The sequence below is a fragment of the Neophocaena asiaeorientalis genome, unplaced genomic scaffold, assembly GCF_003031525.2.
Source record: "Neophocaena asiaeorientalis asiaeorientalis breed wild unplaced genomic scaffold, Neophocaena_asiaeorientalis_V1.1 scaffold57, whole genome shotgun sequence".
NCBI lineage: Eukaryota > Metazoa > Chordata > Mammalia > Artiodactyla > Phocoenidae > Neophocaena > Neophocaena asiaeorientalis.
In genome coordinates this window covers 4,120,328-4,132,509 of record NW_020172731.1, presented here as the reverse complement: position 1 = coordinate 4,132,509, position 12,182 = coordinate 4,120,328, and the positions used below count along the sequence as shown (strand labels likewise).

At 35.9% G+C, this 12,182-nt stretch overlaps 1 pseudogene; it reads left to right on the top strand.

Annotated features, from left to right (window-relative positions):
• The window catches only part of LOC112396587 (protein MAL2-like), a 14,956-nt pseudogene that overhangs the window by 1,533 nt on the left and 1,241 nt on the right, over positions 1-12,182 (top strand).

Here is a 12,182-nt window from a genome sequence, read left to right as displayed (position 1 = left end):
GGACTCTCAACCACTGCGCCACCAGGGAAGCCCCATCAGGTATTTTTAATGGTAATACCAACTAATAACTTTGTTTTGCTGAAGAAAAGATTAGATAGACTTCAAGATCAAATGTCAGAAGGGACACATGCTAAAGAAAAGATTTTTCTGATTTATAACCGAAATGATCTAGTAAATTGAACCACAAAACCCCTTTTTAATTTTTAATTAATTATTTATTTAAACATCTTTATTGGAGTATAATTGCTTTACAATGGTGTGTTAGTTTCTGCTTTATAACAAAGTGAATCAGCTATACATATATTCCCATATAAAACCGCTTTTTAAATATGTGTAAATCTGATTCAAAATACTGTAAAAGCAAGCTATGCTATTATAATAATTCTATAATTAATCTTAAATTATTTCATTTTACCCTTTTAAAAATCGTAACCTCAGTCATATTTGGGATAACAATTCTAATCTTGATGAGAAAATGACTTGTATCTTTTTTTTTATAAATTTATTTTACTTATTTATTTCATTTTTGGCTGCCTTGGGTCTCCATCGCTGCACACGGGCTTTTTTCTCTAGTTGCGGTGAGTGGGGGCTACTCTTTGTTGCGGTGCACTGGTTTCTCATTGCGGTGGCTTCTCTTGTTATGGAGCACCGGCTCTAGGCGTGCGGGCTTCAGTAGTTGCAGCACGGAGCACGTAGGCTCAGTAGTTGTGGCTCACTGGCTTAGTTGCTCCGAAGCATGTGGGACCTTCCCGGACCAGGGCTCGAACCTGTGTCTCCTGCATTGGCAGGCAGATTCTTAACCACCGCACCACCAGCGAAGTCCCAAATTGTATCTTTTTTATAATTAGCAGTCATTGACAATCAACTATAATTAGCAGTCATTGACAATCAGTCAGCTTTTTTTGGCTTATATGTGAAAGATCTACTTTATCTTTAATTCATATTATATTATGTAAAATGCTGGAAAATGTTATGTAAGAAATTGCAGTTGAACAAAATTTGCTTTCATAGGCTTTGTTCAAGTTGCATGGTCACAATGGTACTGCAAAATGTGCTCTATTTAATTACTTTTCTTTTGTTTTACTTAGTTATCTCAATTTTCTGAGCTACACAGATGTAAGTCTTGGCACTGCACAGCATACAGACATGGGAGTGTTTTGTTGTTTTATGAGAAATGCAGTTGGATAGATTCCTAAAATTTTCTAAATGACTCAGGTATGATAGTATAAAGGTAGCTAGATTATGATAACTTTTCTTCTCTTCCTGAAAATGACTATAATATTGAACTGCTGTGCAATGAAACCATAAATTATAATACAGACAGCAAAGAAAGGAAGAAAGTCTGTCAAAACACATTCTAAATTGTTAAAGACATAAGTGGATGTGTCTGGCTAAATGAAATTTAGAACTCCTTAAGCCTTTTTTTACTTTTAGAAAGGAAAGAGATCTGGAATTTTTAAGTCTGAATAGAATGATAAAAGAAAATAAAGTATTAACCAATCTCTCTATCATTAGTTATTTTGATCATCCATCTATATTCTTTATCCAATCAAATTATATAAAAATTTTAATAGGGAGAAAGAAATTTTACTGAGAGAGGAAAATAAATTTTACTAATTGAGGAAACTAAACCGAAGAGACTTAATAAATAAATGCTTTTTTGGGATACTGTAATTAGCAATGATAACAGCAATGCATAAAGCAAATTATGAGAGTAAAGTGATTTTTCTTCCCGCTAGGCTATAAAAGATGCTTTTTTAAAGGACACATTAGTATCATTCCCTTCTTAATGTAAGCTTGGGCATCAGCCCAGGTACCATTTCTAAAAGCAGTAAGCATTTAACAAGGTGTTTATAGAAATACATCAGTAGTATCACTCAAGCGGAGCTTTGCATTTCTAGTGAAAGGACTAAGTAGTCATTAGCAACTTAACTTATATTGAAATCTTTTGGGCAGCTTTCATAGGAAAGCAATGAGGTATTCACTAAACTGCTCAGGAAAATTAATTCCAAATGAAAGAAATGCATTTGAAGTTCAAGAAGTTGAATGGAAATGCCAATTAATCACATTTTCTATTTAAGAAAAGATTAGATAGACTTCAAGGTCAAGATGGCAGAAGGAACGCACGTTAATACACCAATTCTTGTGTGCATTCTCTCTGTATACATTACACATACATATATGCATCTCTTCCTGCTATGTAACATATATGTGTGTATGTATAAAATCTGTATGTGTATATATATATATATATATATATATATATATACACACACACAAAACAGAAAAATTAATAGATATGTAGAAAATGGTATATAGAATTTTTAATATCAGAACAAGGAAGTAAAGTGTCTAGATGTCTAGCTGCCAGAAACAGAAAAGAGACATATAGCAATAAGCCATATTTGAAGCCATTAGACCTGTGCAGTGACTGTCACCTAAAAAATCCACAGCGGCTGAGGCCTCAGCACCTGTAGAGAGAGAGAAGCCAAGTCTGCAAGCCCCATGTACAGTGGGGAATCAGAAGTTGGAACCATCTGTGAAGCCAGAAGATGGACTGCATTCAAAGTGACAAAGGGAAATTTCATAATGATAAAATGAAAAATCAACCAAAATATGACAATTGAAACTTGTGTGCACTGAACCAGAACTTTGCAATATATAAAGCAAGACTGATATAATTACAGAGGAAAAATCTCAAATCTACAAGTATGGTAGGATATTTTAAGCAACTAATTAAGAAACTGATAGATTAAGCACACAAAAAGCAAGTCTTCAAATATCCAAACTTGGTTAATACTTTTTAGTCCATAGATATTTTAGAGATCTATTCACCCAATAAAGAATGTATATTTTTAAGCACATAGTTTCAACCTTTATAAAAATGAATCATTAGTCTGATCAAAAGTTTTAAGAGATTCAAAAGAATAACATTAAACAGTCCATAACTCTCTAGTCAAAATAAATAAAATTAGAAACCAGCAACCAAAGATATCTAATAAAACAGAATAATTTTGGAAATGAAATAACATATTGCTAAATAACACACTGCTAAATAAGTAACAATGGAGATTTTAAAATATTTAAAATTAATAAACAGAAAAGGCACTTTATGTTTCAACTAGTGGTCCTAAATTAATATTTGAATAGAAATGTATAATTTTATATTCATAATTAAAAGATAAGACCAACCGAGAATAAATAAACTTAGCAATTGTCTCAAACAGTTAGAAATGTAGTAAACCAAGAAATACCAAAGAGCAAGAAATACCAAAAGTAAAAGTAGACACTAATAATACAGAAAGTGACAAGAGTAACAGAAGCAATAATAACCAAATATCAGAAATGATGATCAACAGAACTAAGAGATAGTTTATTGAAAAACAAACAAACATTCTTACAAGCCTGGTAAATAAAGCTAGAGAACATAATGCATAAATATCAACACATTTGAGGTTGGTTGCTTGGCCTGAGGTGACCCAGCACTGGAGCCTACCCGGGCTCTTTGGTGGGGCTAATGGCGGACTCTGGGAGGGCTCACGCCAAGGAGTACTTCCCAGAACTTCTGCTGCCAGCGTCCTTGTCCCCGCGGTGAGACACTGCCACCCCCGCCCCCTCTGCAGGAGACCCTCCAACACTAGCAGGTGTTTGGGGTACTCGTGTGGATCCTGGTCGCCTCCTCCAATGCTTCTCTACCTCTGCTGCATGGATGGGTCATGTTCGTGTCTGTGACGGCTTTCATCTGTTCCCGCCTCTTCCTGGGCGTGTTCCCCTCTGGCGTGGTGACTCTGATTAATGCCAGCTGGAACTTCCTGGGTTTTGCTTACCATTTTACAGTGTTCGTCTTCTACTTTGGAGCCTTTTTGTTGGAAGCACCCGCCACATCACTGCACGATCTACGTTGCAATAGAAGCATGGCTGTGCAGCTGCTCTTGAACGATAACCAGTATAACATAAATGTGGCAGCCACACTCTAAGGTCACTTTCCATTGTCACAGAAATGATTTGCTACATCCTCAAGTCCTGATAGCGGCACTTTGCTTGGCTGTGAGATCACTGTGCGAATAGACATCTCATCGTGAAGTTTTGAATATGTACCACATTAGGGGTCTCACCACTGCTTAACAAATTTTTGCCTTTGTGATGACAGCTTGTTACAGTTGCAGTTTGGGTCTGGCTTTACAACGATGGTGACCGTAACACCCCTTACAAACTGACTGCTTGTGTGTTAGTTTCATTTGTGTACTTTTTATGTCTGATCAATTCGGATACCATTTTGTCCAGATATAACAACAGCCCCAAAGTAATTTGTTTAGTATATGCAGAGAATCTAAGTATAAGTTTTGGTTCATTTCACGGATGGAATTTTAATTTTAGTATGATGTTAAACAGAGAAATAGCCTTTAGTTTTACATCTCTTTCTCTTTTTCTTTTCTTATTTTAAAGAAAATAACCCTTTACACCCATAAAATACATAGATATCATTCATGAAAAAAGGGGTATCTCTTGTGTTTAGTTACTGAGTCACCTGAACCTTAATTTTAATAGGTAACTAAAACTCCTGAAGAAAAACACATTTCAAATAAGCTTCCCACTGAACTCTGTGTTTTAGTGTAAAACAGAGATCGACATTCTTTAAAGGTCCAGATGGTAAATGTTTTAGGCTTTGTGGGCCATTCAGTCTCTGTCACAATTACTCACCTCTGCTGTTATTACGTGAAAGCAGCCATAGACAATAAGTAAACAAGTGAGTGTAGCTGTGTTCCAATAAATTTTTATTTACAAAAACCGGCAGCAGGCTGGATTTGGCCTGTGGGCTGCAGGCTATCGTTTGCTGACCTCTGGTGTAAAACTTTGGTTATGGGTTCCGTATTTTATTGAACTGATCCTGAAAGGTATAAAGCGAATTAGACAAGCCACATAGCATTTAGTCTCATGCAGTAATCACATTGCCTTTGGGTTAATGGTCAAATACTTACCCTTGAAGGGGCTATAGTTTCTCAAGCTAATTCAAGCAGAGTCTTGGGTACAGGAAAAAGTAATTTATGAAGTGAACCCTAGTTGCTTAATCCACCTAAGTGTTTCCTAACAACTAAGCAAACTGCTCATCTGGCATCCTTAAGACGAGAGCCCCAGAGACCACTAACCACTCCTGGAACTGGTATCTAGCTCCTGATGTCTTACTTTGGGTTTATTTATGCTTCAAATACAGCTGTTTGCCCTGTGCATGAATATACAGATATTTATGTGTGGATATGTGAGGCTTTACCCAATAGACTTCTCCAAAGGGTGAACTTTTTACTTCTAATTCTTTTACATGACTCTGAGTTAAATTTGAATAGAATATGAAATATAACTTAAAGTTGTAGATCCTCACATGTTTAGAGAACAGTCCTGACATCTACTGAATATGAATAGCACAGAGATGTATTTTAACCCACCTCAGAGACCCTGGCCGTGGCAAGATGCCAAAATGGCTTGAATGGGAGAACAAGATAGAGTTAGGCCCCCAGCTTACACCACCCATCCGAACAAGATAACTTATCTCTTGCCTCGAGAGGGCTACCTCTGGGAAAAGAGGGCTTTTGATTATTTTATACTTTCAACCCTTTGCTTTTTGGCTGAATCATCCACTACAAGTGCCAGGTATAAGCTGGGCTGTCAGATTTCATGGAACATAGAACAATACTGAATGAGTGGCATAATCAATGCTCAATGATCAAATACTGTTTATGTGATAATCCCCTAGAAAGAAGAATCTTATTAAGGTTTGGTTTGTGATGTAATTACAGAGATAAAAGGTATATTTACTATGTGGCAAGAGGAAATCAGTCTTGTGACTTTATACTGATGTTATAGCTTTTCTATAATATCCAACTTCCCTGGTTTTTCTAGCTCCACGCTACACTCTTAACTCTGAATTATGAATTGTATATTACAAAGTCATATATGTGCCATAAGGATATATTGTCCATTCCGGCTGGAATTGTTAAAAGTTAGTCTGCTAGATATAGTTGTGAGATTATATTTTTGTTTCCAAGGTATAAGCTTGGTGGCTTTAAATTAAATGATTTCATGAAACTGCTTGGTGACACTTTTGTAAATGGATTGCTTCTAGATCATTAAGAACCAAGCCTAAAACTCATCTAACTGTGAATACTTAGAATTGTAAATTAATCACGATCTAGATTTGTGAGTTGACTGACAAAGCACTTGAACAAAAATTATGGCATTTGAGAATTTCTTTATATATCTTAGCTGTAAAAATGAGAAAGTGTTGGCTGGTTTTAAAATCTGGTAACTCCGTGATGAAAAGAAATGTATTTTGTAAGTGTTATAACTCTAATAAAGTATCCATCTGATAAAAAATAAAATCAACACCTTTGAAAGCATAAATGAAACTGCAATTTCCTCAAAAGATTGAATTATGTAAGTCAAAATGAGGCCCCCAAAAAAGATTTTAAAAACCCCAAAATATATAGAAGACCTAAAATTTCTCTCAGAAGCAGATCCCCAAGACAAGCATTTGGGTGTGAGTAATTTATACAGGACTTGACCTCCCAAAGCGCTGACTGGGAAGCGGAGAAGCAGTACTGGGAAGAAAGTTTTTGTGTGGGTTACTGCTGAGGGCAACTGGGGCTCAATCCCATTGGAGACTCTGGAAGGCTGTGTAGAACACCGCTCAGAATTATCGTGCCTGAGGAGCGAAGAAACTAGGCTATTTATCCACAAACTCTCATTTTTCCTTTGTTGAGGGTTTCTCTTGGGGGTGTTAGTTCCCTGGAACTTATGGCCTGCTCTGCACAGAGCCAAAGAGTCTGCAACCAGAGAATTCCAAGTGCTCCTAGTAAGCAGTAGTTGGCATGCACAGTACAGAGGGATTATGGGCAGGGCACCAACAGCCTGTGCTGAAGTATCTATTCATTGTTTTTTGTTTTTTTTAAAATACTTCAGCAGGATGGCTGGAGGAGAACAGTGATGGGGGTCCCTCACCACCAGGCATCCAACTTGGGAAGCCTCTCCATCCCCAAGGGCCTGAGAGCCCCCTCTCCCATCCAACCTGTTAACACTCAAGTCTTTTCATTTGATTAGAGAGTTCAGATGCAAGACAACTCATTTTGGTTTGGGGTAATCAGAACAGACTTTTTGGAGGATGTGAAATACGAGCAGAGCAAGTTTTCAGTGGGTAGTAAGGAATGAAGAGGGCACTCCAGGTAGAGAAGCAAGTATACACGAAGTGAGCAAAAAAGAAGAAATGAGAAAACTCAGTTCATGTTTTCACATAAATGAGTGATCTAGGTTGACTGGGGCAGAAAGTTTGATTATGTAAGTGGTTTGTATGATAAATTTCAGTGGCAGGTGATTTAGAAAGATCTAGAATATCATTTTAATTAACACTGCTAGCTGTTTTAGGTAAGGAATTAACAAAGAGAATGGTGTTTTAGAAAGTTAAATCTGTTCATAAGGTCAACAATGGGTTTTAGGGCAAAGAGCTGCAGTGATTTTTGAAGTAATGTAAAATCTACAAATAAAGTGATAAGTGCCTATATTTGGACTGGCTACAGTGGGGATAGAAAAAAAGGGACAAATATGACAAGAGGGAGGATCACACAGAATTTTAGAATCTATTTTAGAATACCACCCACTTCCCCACCATTCTGAAGATTAGGTAACTGAAGCAGAGAGGGGAAGTGTCTTATCTGATGTCACAAGGCTAGTTGGTAGCTGAGACAAGTTTAGATTTTGATCACTGGACTCTAGGTAAGGGTTATTTTTAAATTCAGAGGCTCCTTCTTCCCATGGTAAGCAAATGATCGAACTCTGCTTGTTGCATTTAGAATTTCCTTTCCCCTTTCTGGTTTGAGGCTTAAGAAGGGAAGTAAGAAATAACCAACGATCTTTTATCTCACTAGAAACATTTTTAGAACTTGCTAACTGGTTAGACATGAGGTTCAAAATCAAAGACTGGAAGACAAGTGTATACTTTGAAGGCTTAATGATTGAGGAAATAAAATGGATTTTAATTGAGAAACTATTTTTGCAGAGATAAAGACATTTCCTCTAGGCTTACTGAGTTTAAGGTGACAACAGGATATACAAATATGTACGGTCAGCATGAAGATGGAGTATATGGTCAGGCGGATATGAGACTCATCTGTATACAGGTGCTGACTTTACTTATATACCCATTGATTTCAGACGTGATTTTTGAAGTTATTTTATTTAGTCAAATTTCTCTTCTTCTCCATCCTGAAAGACCTAGGATTGAATAGGAACTTCTTGTTTGTTTAACTTGGTACAGTTTGATTAATCTCTGATGCCCAGTTGCTATATAATAATACCTGCATCACATTTATAAATTTATAGTTATTTTTATATACTTATTTTTAAATTTAAATATAGTTGATTTACAATATTGTGTTAGTTTCAGGTATACAATTTTAGATTATTTTCCATTATAGGTTATTATAAGATATTGAATATAGTTCTCTGTGCTATACAGTAAATCCTTGTTGTTGATCTATTTTATATATGGTGTGTATCTGTTAATCCCATACTCCTAATTTCTCTCTTCCCCTCCCCTTTCCCCTTTGGTAACCATAATTTTGTTTTCTGTGTCTGTGAGTCTGTTTCTGTTTTGTAAATAAGTTGATCTGTACTGTTTTTTTTTTTAGATTCCACATGTAAGAGATATTATATAATATTTAGACAAAGTTATTTTAAAAGGAAATATCACAGAGTAAGATTTGACTGTCTGGAAAATACAATATCTAATTCTATAATATTGCCAAACAAATGCACTACAACCTTTTTTTAAAGTCAAGCATAAATTATATTTCTTATTCTTTAAAGAATGTTTAATAAGAATATCTTGAAAAAATTATTTTTTAAGTTTGTCTGAGTCTCTGCTCTATTAAATTGATTATGAAAAGTATTTTTTTCTTTGAATTATTTTCTTTCTTTGGACAATTTTTTTAGAACGGTTTTAGGTTTACAACAAAATTTAGAGGGAGGTACAGAGATTTCCTATATACTCCCTGCCCCTACACATGCATAACCTCTCTCATTGTTAACATCGGTCACCAGAATGGTACTTTTTTTTTTAAACCAAGGATGAACCTATATTGACACACCATAATCAACCAAAACCCCATAGTTTACCCTGGGGTTCACTCTTGGTATTATACATTACATGGGTTTGGACAAATGTATAATGACATATACACTGTACCCATTATTATTATATCAGAGTATTTTTACTGCTCTAAAAATCTCCTGTGCCCTGCTTATTCATCTCTCTTCCCCTTACTCCACCCTTAGCAACCACTGATCTTTTTATTGCCTCCATAGTTTTGCCTTTTCCAGAATATCATATAGTTGGAATCATAGAGTATGTTGCCTTTTCACATTGACTTCTTTCACTTAGTAATATGAATTTAAGGTCTTTCTTTTTTAATACATTTTTTATTTCATTTGCTGCTACAGTCTCTAGGTTATATAATTGTTACCTATTTGTTCCAAGACCCATTAAATTTTTATTGCTATTAGTGAATATTTATTAGGCAGCTAGTTGAATGGAGAACTAAATACAGTATGTGTTTGGAAAATGTTTGCTTTCTAATACATGTAAGCTTAAGTGATTTAAATTGGGAAACAAACAAAAACCAAAATAAAACTTCTACTATCTGGCAGGCACTCTACTAGCATTCCACTTAATCCAGAAAGCAGCTTAAACATTAAGTCTTATTATCCCCACTTTAATGATAAAGAAACTAAAATAGAGATTAAGTAACTTGCCAATATTAATATAATTACTAGGAGATAGAGCCTACAAGTGAACCTATCTTCATTCACTTAATCATTCATAACCAGGAGATTGGGAAAAACTGATCCTTCATTTTAGCATGACAGCACTTGGCACTCACCAAGATACCCACCACTCTCTGTTGTCTTCTACTGGGCCTACTTTACTCATTGTGTGATTTGCCTAGTTTCTTGGTGAGCCCAGAAATAGTTCAGTAGCCTTTGGATAATCCTGTTTATTTTGAGAAACTTATTCTGAAAAGTTTCAACATTGATATGAAGTCTCAGAAAGCCAAGAACTATACTGTGGCTCCTTGGAATTCCTGTAGTTGCACACAGTCATCTAGGAAAGCTCACGAAGCCTCTTTTACCCTAGGAATCTCCTGATGAATAGGTGAGCAGGAAGAGAGTCCAAGCATTATCCCCGTTTTTGAGTTACTGACAGCTGCCTAAAATTTCAACAGGAACTTTAGGGAGTAAATCATTTCTCTAAGTGTAAACTGACCTTCAAATTAATGACCCATGGAGAACTGAGGTATTAATTCATTCAGCAGTAAATATTTATTCCACTCCCAAAGTGGGCTTTGCACTGTGTAACGCGCTGGAAGGGTCCCTGGAAAACAGGTTGGGCATGGTGTCTACTCTTATGGAGCAGGGCTTGTGTGTGTGTGGGGACAATAAACAACTTAGCAAATAAATTAAAAATATATAACTGTAGATTATGAGAAGTGATGAAACAGGGTGCTGTGATAGGAACTGGCATAAAAGGCTTTATTTTAGATTGGGTGGTCATGGAAGGTTTCTCTGAGGATATGACTTTTGGGCTGAGACGTGAGAGATGAGAAGGGTCCAATCACATGAGGGGACAAGGAAGCAGAATTTCAAGCAGAGCGAATTGCAAGAGCAATGTGAGGTGCTGGTTAAAACTGGGCTTGTTCTAAGAACAGACAGAAGGCAAGAATAGCTGGAGCTTCCTGAGGAAGGAGGCTAAAAGCAGAAAATGAGGTAATTAATTGTTCTTATTTCATGAATTTAATTAAAATGTTCTGGCATATTTGTAAACCACAAGACCCCTCAGTGGATTCTGAAGGCTTCTCATTGTTTAAAAGTGAATAAGAAGACAAACATCAATAAAAATGAACAAAAGATGAGAAGACACTTTCCAAGAAGATAAGACATGGTAATAAGCACAGGAAAAGATGCTCAGCCTCATTGCTCACCAGAGAAACGCAAATTAAAACTACCAGGAGATAACACTCCCCAATAAAATGGCTACAATTATGAAGATTAATAATGTCGAGTGTGGGGAAAGATGCAGGACAACTGGAACTCTTGCACATTGCTTGTGGGTCACACTGCTTTAGAAAATAATTAGGTAGTTTCTTCTAAAGTTGAACATACACTTACCATATGATACAGAAATTCCACTACTAAATTATTTACCCCAAATAAATGAAAATACATAACTACAGAAAAATTTGCACACAGATGCTCATAGCAGCTGGATTGGTAGTAGGCAAAAATTAGAAACAATGAAAAGGTCCATTCACATGTGGTGTATCAATATAATGGCATATTCCCCTGCAACAAAAAGAAACAAACTACCAGTAAACACAGCTATATGGATGAACCTCAAAACATTATGCTGAGAGAAAGAACCTAGACATACATATAAACACAAATGTGTGTGCGATAATTCTATTCATACGAAATTCTAGAATGAACAAAATTACTCTATGGTGACATAAAGTGAAAGCCGATGAGACCAGTGGTTGCCTGGGGCTAAGAGTGGGAAAGTGTTGCCGAAAAAGGTCAGGAGAGAACTATTTGGGGTGATGAAAATATCCTAAATCTTGATTGTGATGATGGTAATATGGGTATAGATATTTGTCAGAACTCATTGAACTGTATAATTTAAATGGGTACATTTTATTGTATATACATTATACCTCAATAAAGTTCATGAGAAAGAAAAAAAAGCTAATTAATTTTTGTTAACGTTCATTGTTATAGTTCATCAGATCTATTTTCCACAGTAAACTAATCATATGTTTCCTGTATTTCTTTAAAACATACTTTTTAATTATTTTTTTTAGGGTGTTAGAAATATATATATATTTAACATCTTTATTGGAGTATAATTGCTTTACAGTGGTGTGTTAGTTTCTGCTTTATAACAAAGTGAATCAGTTATACATATACATATGTCCCCATATCTCTTCCCTCTTGCATCTCCTTCCCTCCCACCCTCCCTATCCCACCCCTCTAGGTGGTCACAGATCACCAAGCTGATCTCCCTGTGCTATGCAGCTGCTTCCCACTAGCTACCTATTTTACGTTTGGTAGTGTATATATGTCCATGCCACTCTCTCACTTTG